This window comes from Phodopus roborovskii, unplaced genomic scaffold, assembly GCF_943737965.1.
Source record: "Phodopus roborovskii unplaced genomic scaffold, PHOROB, whole genome shotgun sequence".
Lineage (NCBI taxonomy): Eukaryota > Metazoa > Chordata > Mammalia > Rodentia > Cricetidae > Phodopus > Phodopus roborovskii.
Genome location: NW_026126033.1, coordinates 171,130 through 179,011, shown reverse-complemented (window position 1 = coordinate 179,011; position 7,882 = coordinate 171,130). Strand labels below are relative to the sequence as shown.

The window sequence follows — 7,882 nt, the reverse complement described above, 5'->3', positions numbered from 1 at the left end:
TGTGTCTGCTTGTGCATGCTCTCTCTCTCTGTATATCTGTCTCTCAAACACACACACACACACACACACACACACATACACACACACACACACACACACACACACACATTGGTTTTGAACCTTAAAATTAGTCAGTGAACAAAAGAAAATCCTGAAATTCATCATGAGACAATATCCTGTCTTTCTTTCTAGTATAAAACATATTTAAGGTTTTAAAATGTATTGCTTTATTTTGGGGCATTTATATCTAACTAAAAGTAGTAGGCTGCATACTTTGTAAGATACTCAAATCAGAAAATCCACAAATGTTGGCTAGGCAGTGGTGGTGCATGCCTGTAATCCCTGCACTTGGGAGGCAGAGGCAGGTGCAGGCAGATTAAATGAGCTTGAGACCAGCATTATGAACAAGAGCTAGTTCCAGGACCGCCTCTAAAACCAAAGAAAAACCCTGTCCCATGTCTCAAAATAAATAATTAAATAAATAAATAGAAAGAAAAAGAAAAAAGAGAAATGTGCTCTCCGGGCTTAGGCTTAGGTTCCAGCTACATGGCTAAACGCACCAAGATGGTCGGGATCATCGGGAAATACTGGACCCGCTATGGTGCCTCCCTCCGGAAAATGGTGAAGAAAATTGAAATCAGCCAGCACGCCAAGTACACTTGCTCCTTCTGTAGCAAGACCACGATGAAGAGATGAGCTGTTGGCATCTGGCACTGTGGTTCCTGCATGAATACAGTGGCAGTTGGGGCCTGGATGTACAACACTACTTCTGCAGTCACAGTGGAGTCTGCCATCAGAAGACTGAAGGAACTGAAAGACCAGTAGAAATGCCATTGCTTGAGAACCCCTGAATCTAATAAATGGGCTAATTTACGTGAAAAAAAAAAGAAAAAGAAAAATATTTTATGTTATTTTATGTTTTGTTATTTTTAGTTTTTTTCTGTAATTTATGTATGCAAGTATTTTGTGTACTTGCATGCCTCTGGACTATATACTCACAACCATGAACTACATACATGTATAGAGCATTACATACATGCTGGTACATATCATGCATGCTGTATAACATGGACAAGCATATTGTACATAGAATTGCATGCATGCCTGTGCTCTACATGCATGCTTAGTGCACTACCTGTATGCCTTTTGCAACAATGAATGCCTGGTACACTACAGGCATGCCTGGTGTACTTCATGAATATATGTGCACTACATGTATGGGTAAGCACCACATACATACATTGTGAAATTGTAGGCAAAAGAGGCCATTGGATTTCTTGGGATTGGAACTGCCATGTGGATGTTAGGAACCAAGACCATATACTCTTATATGCACTAGATTCCAGTCTTAACTAATGAGTCACCATCACTCCATCCCCACAAACTTCTCTTTTGAAGGACTAATATTTTGCACAGGTGAAAAGACTAATTTAGTGAAAAAGGTTTATGGGAAACTGGCTGGTATAAAGAAACAGCTTTTTGAGTTAAAGGTACATCAATTATGATATTGCCTGTATAAACCTTCCACAATTATGGATGACATAATCAAAGTAAATACATTATGCAGAATAAAATGAAGTGGAAATAATTCACTCATAAGATTCATTTTTAAATCATCTTTTCTACAAAATACTATCCTGACAATATGTTTCCATTAAGCTGCAATTTGAGCAATAATATAATCACATAAGTAACAAAAGTGATCTTGAACTGAAAATGAGAAGAAATGACCGCCATAGACATAGTAAGGTCTCCTGTGTTTGTGGAGGTTCTAGGGCAGATTGTTTGGAAGGCAGAATCAAGTTTGGAAAGAGTTCATTTCTACTTCTCAAAAGAGAGGGTGGGGAGAAGAACTCAGAAGTTGGGAGAAGGGAAAGTGGAAAGCCCCAAAGTTTGTACACATTCTACCCTGTTGCAAGAGATGAGTAAAGGACAGTGGAGGTTGAAATACTGTATGGCACACATGGTAAACCACAAACTACAGCCCATACTGGTAAAGAAAACTCACACCACAATATTTGATCTTACAAATAATCTTGATATTTAAAGTGGACTTCTTACCTACATGGGATTCATAAGAACACCACCAACAATTTCAGGTGTCTTTGTGCTGTCTTAGTAGCTACTCTTGATCTCAATACACTCAGGACATATTGTAGAACAGATTTCAATGTAGTAAAACTTTCAAGAGTAACATTGAAATCAGTGATCCTGGCATGACATCCTAAATAAATTTTCTGTGATGACAAGAACAACTACAAAACTTCTGAAAGAAAATACATGTCGTACTCTTGGAAGGTTAAGAATAGATATGAGGAAAGAGAACAGGCAGGGATAACTATTCTGGTTCATCTCTATTACTTTAAAACATGATTTATTGTGTAGAAACTTCTGATTCCAAAGGGGAAAGTATGCTGTAAAAGCAATAAATAACTTTTCTTTTAAAATATAAGTGTAAGAAGAAATTTCAATTAATTCAGCAAATAATTAATATGATCTTAGATTTTAAATATGATAATGTCGGAAGAACAACCTAGAAGAAATACTTTTAAACACTTTAGCCAGTAATCTTAAGACAAAATATAAATAATTAATGTAAATATTAGCCTCAGTACACATTTCTATAAAATGGTATACGCATAATTTTGGCCTGAAACCTGCTTGTAGCTAGGTATTGGTGGCACAGGCATTTAATCCCGAAATTGGAAAGCAGAGTCAGGTGGATCTCTGTGAGTTCAAGCTTAGCCTGGTCTACAGAGTGAATTCTAGGAAAGGCTCAAAAGCTACAGAAAAACCCTGCCTTGAGGAGAAAAAAAGTGCTTGTAAATTTGCTGATCTTCTGAACTATCACAGTACATTTAAAATTCAAAATTCCCTAAGGTAGTTCAAGGTGAAACCTTGACTTCTTTGCTGCTGGACCTGTGAGCCATGACAACCCTTTCTCCCTCAAGTTGCTTCTGGCTAGTATTTCTCATTGTAACAGGAACCAAACTTGAAGGAACACACAGATATATATTTATTCATATAAGGGTCTTTTAAAAAACCTATCGGACTTTGGAGGAAACCTTGGGCCTGCAAATCCCTTTGATGGGACATACTGTCAAGCATCTGGAGGAGGTGGTGGTGTATTCTGGCCTCTTGGATTCTTTGGAATGGCAGGGCATCCATGATCTCTAGGGCCTGAAACCTTGGCCACCAATGGAGGAGTCGAGCCATGGACAGCCACTTTGCATTTAGCAGGGCCAGAGTTAGGAAAAGTTGCTTTCTGTAACAGATTCACAATCATTAGTCTGTACAGTGGCTTGATGCACAGCTCCTTTCCTGGGAGTGGCAGTCAAAGAAGAAAGCATTCCATTACGTTGAAGCAAGAATGGTAACAGGCTCAGTATTCCACATGGGTTGAGGAGGTCCATGTTTTCTGTCCTAAGTAATTTTACGAACTCAACAGAAATCTTTAAGCATGGTAGTAACACACCTAGCTCATTCTCAAAAAAATTATAGTTCATGAAGTTCAAAACAAATACTTTTTAAACAAGATATACACCAGGAAATTGAGTTAGAGGGATTGATTCCCAGAACTCGGGTGGTAGAGCAAGGTGGATCTCTGTCAATTCAAGGCTAGCCCTGTCAATAGAGTGACTTCCATGACTGGAACCATTGCTACTTTGAAACCCTATCATTAAGAAAAAGAAAAAAAATAACCATACACATTTATCAAACACACAGAAAATGAAAATGGTTAAGATGCTGTTTGGTCTCCCAGAGCACAGGGGAAGTGGCAGGAATGGTGGAAGTGAATGGAGAGAAAATTAGGAGAAAACAAGGGGGAAGAAAGGAAAAAACGTGCGACCAGGAAGATATAGCATGGTTAAGAATAGAAGACAAGAGACAGAAAGAGAGAGAGAGAGCATAAAAGAGGAGCCAATATTGGTTTGAAGATATAATTGAACTCAAAGAAAGGTCTAGAAAACTACAAGACTGCTCCCAACTAACAATTTGAGCTTCCGTGGAAAGGCTATCAAAAATGCCCTTCCCAGAGAGTGAGATCAACAACTAACTTCTCCATGGAGCCCTCAACTAATGCCTGTTGAAAACAGGATCAAACACCCATACATAAACATTGAGTCAAACTTGAACCAAGATGCAGATGGAGAGGACAAGACCATAAGGCAGAAACGCATAGAGACAGCTTACCTGAACAAGGAGGAGCTAACGGCCACTAGACTGATAGCTGGGAAGCCATCATGGGACTGACTCAGGCCCCCCTGAATATGGGTCTCAGCCAGAAGGACTGAGCAGTCTAAGAGACCTCAGACAGTGGAGCCAGGATGTATCCCTGGTGCACCAAAGGACCTTGTGAACACATCCCCCATGGAGGGATAACTGCCTTAACCAAGAGACAGGAGAGAAGCCCTAGTCCCTACTTCACATGACCTGCCAGGTCTACATGACCCCAAATGAATGGCATTCCCCTACATATAGAATTGGGGTGGGGGTGGGAGGGAAGGGTGGTTAGGGTGCAAGTGAGAGGGCAGAGAGGGTAAAAGGGAGGGAAGGCGGGAGGTAGGGATGGAGGGAGGGAGGAAGGAAGGGAGAGGGAACTGGGACCGACATATAAAATAATACATTAAATTAAAAATGCTTTGACTTCAAAATTTAAGTTGAAGGTCATGTTACTGGGGAAAAGGATTTCTATTTTTGTTTCCACAGAAAATGAAAAGATGTGGATTTCTTCCAGACTAATGTGGTTTGATCACGCCAGACCGCCTGAAACAGAGTACAAGGTGATCCTACATTCAAAACAGCTGGACAAAACAGCCCTACAGCATACAGCCAGGATTTCTGAATCTTCTTCGAATCCCCCATGACTGCACCCCTTACCAGCAGGAAGTAGTTTGGAAAGAATGATGCCCACATTCCCAAATATTGTCTATAAATGTTTGTTTTCATTTAAATAGACTTTGTTATATAAAAAAATGAAATAAAAAAAGTAAAAAAAATCTAAAATACTTTTTAAGGTTCAAATAATATTAGAAGTTAGAAAATATGAAATAGTGCACAGAATGTACTGAAATTTTGATGTTCATTTAAAAGTTGTACTTATTTAAATAAGACATATATGGTCTGTTTCTTTTAGTCCCCCCCAGGAATGGGTGTTTTGCATGCACATATGTCTGTATTCATAATACACTCAGTGTTCTGGAAGGATAGAATTGGGATACAGATCAATTGAAACTAGAGTGAAGAAGGGTTGTGATCCATAACTAAGTACTAGGAATGAAAGTGAGGTTCTCTAGGAGAGCAGCCAGTACTCTTAACTTATAAGCCATTTCCTCAGCCTATGTGGTTTATTGAGACAAGTACTTCTTTGATAGAGCACAGTGGCCTTGAAATCACCTTCCTCCTGCCTCACCATGCCCAAATGCTGGGATTGCAGTTAAAAAAAGAAAACCAAAACTTGGCTAGTGATTTATACTATTTCCTGAACATTACAACACAAGGATGAAAATGTTAACACAATTTAAAAGTATATTGTATTAATATTTTGATATAAAGTTTCTCTAGCGTTATTCTAATAAAACGAAGAAACTAGTTACAGATCCATGGGTAGAATTCAAATTCCCATTCTCACCACAGAGTCTTGTTTGATGGCATTCTTCCTGGATTCCAACTTGGAGTATACTGGCCCATCTAGACAGAAAAATTAAAAAAAGGGAAAACTTCATTAGTTCTCACTAATTTCCAGTTTTCACTAATTTCGAAACCATTTCCAGATCCAAATGCCATTCACATTTTCCACTCTCCTGGCAGGGACAGGGAAGAACTCGACAGGACAATTGTACTCCACCTTAGGATACCCCAAATAGCCTGACACCTATGGAAATTTCTCCAGAACTGATATCTTTTTGCAGTGTGCTGCTGACCTTTCCAGCTGGCTCTCAGGCAAACTTGCCCTTTCAGGTAACTCAGGATACAGCATCCACTACCTGTTTTCTACATGTACCAAACTTTCCCTAAGTTCACATCATATATTTTTTGAGAAAAGTACACTTATATATAACTCAATAAATACACATGAATATTTAAATTTATGAATTTTATTCTTTCTTAATGTTATGTCATTTAATACCTACAGTAGATCTTTCCCAGCTTTGTGTGTAGTGAGTGATAATTGAAGAGGTCCTGACAAATACAATCTACTGAATATGAAATGATTAAATCACATAACTAATTAAGAAGTACCCAAATTATTTTACTGGTAGGCTTTAACAAATCCATTGACATTTGCCTGCATAATAGCCCTTACAGCAAAACAGGTTATATGTAAATGGATTAAGAACAATGAGATGATAGCTATGAAAGAGAATAAATTTTATTATGGCCAGATATAGGAAACACTTACCAATGAACAAATCTAACTTTCAATACATACATTAGTTGTCATGCTTAAAATTTTTCACAAGAAAGGGCTAGAGAGATGGGTTCAATGTTAAGGGTCCAGTTGGCTCTTCCATAGGACCTGTACTTAATTCCCAGCAACTACACAGCAGCTCACAGTCATCTGTAACTGCACTTCTAGGGGATCTGATGCCTTGTTCTGACCTTTTCAATCATCAGTCATGCATGTGGTACACAGAAATGTGATGGTAGAGATGACAGAGTCATGGAATATCTGCCGAGGAGAGTTGCCAACAGGGAGTGCATCGAGCTCAATAGAAAGAAGTGGCTTGCAGTCAACAAAGCTGAATAGAGTTGGAGATCTAAAGAGGATTTTGACATCTATGGAGATGGAAAGTTTGGAGTTTGCCCATTCGTTTCTTGGTCTTCCTTGGCCCAGTATTTCCTCACTCTTCTCTTTATTTGGAATGTTGATGTATACCATGTGCCATTATATGTTAGAAGTATATGATCTCCTTTTTGATTTTGATTTTCATGGGTGATTACAATTAAGAGATTGAAGGATTCTCAGAAGCAGCATTGAACTTTCTAACATTGTTGAGACACTGTTATAGACTTTGGGGGTTCCTAGAGTTGAAAAAAATTAATTTTGCAATGATATTATTATAAAATTCTGGTGCTAGTGAGTGACAATTTAAGTGTAGCTGGCCCACATACTTTCAAAGGGAGTGCCACTGATAGGAGGGTTGTCTTTCTTGGATTTGGGGTGGGTATGGTCATTTGGAGGGAGGGTGACACTGTGTGGGCAACCTTAAAGTTTTCCTATGCTCATAATACCACCCAGTATTTCAATAGACTTCCTATTGCCTATAGAATGTAGGATTCTAAGCTCTTTCTCCAGACCCACAACTACCTGTACGCCAGCATTTTATATGCCATGATGAAAATGGACTGAATCTCTGAAACTATAAGTGAGCCACTTCAAATAAATGTTTCATTTATGCTCTCTCTCTCTCTCTCTCTCTCTCTCTCTCTCATGCTGTCTCACTCTCTTTCTTTCTTTTCTCTTGTCTTACCCTCCCCAGGCTAAATCTTCCTAGTCCCACGTGATTTTCTTTCCTCCCCTATTCTTTATTCTGGCCTCCTCTCCACTCACACCTCCCACGCTCCCAATACGCTAAGAAGATCTAGTTCTTTTCCCCTTCTATGAGGGAATCTGTGTGAATCTCTTAGAATCCTCTTTGTATTCTAGTTTCTCTGGCATTATGAAATATAGGCTGGTGATCCTTTGCTCTATGTCGAATATATATATATATATATATATATATATATATATATATATGAGTGAATACATACCATGTTCTTATTTTGTTGACTAGGTTATCTCATTCAGGAGGATTCCTTCAAGTACCATCCAATTGCCTGTGATTTTCAAGATTCCATTGTTATTTTTTTCCACAGAGCAGTATTCCATTGTGTAAAT

The 7,882-nt window shown here is 38.6% G+C and overlaps 1 pseudogene; it reads left to right on the top strand.

Annotated features, from left to right (window-relative positions):
- The first annotated feature begins 510 nt into the window (after positions 1–510).
- LOC127218318 (60S ribosomal protein L37a-like) lies at positions 511–840 on the top strand (annotated as a pseudogene).
- The last annotated feature ends 7,042 nt before the right edge of the window (positions 841–7,882 follow it).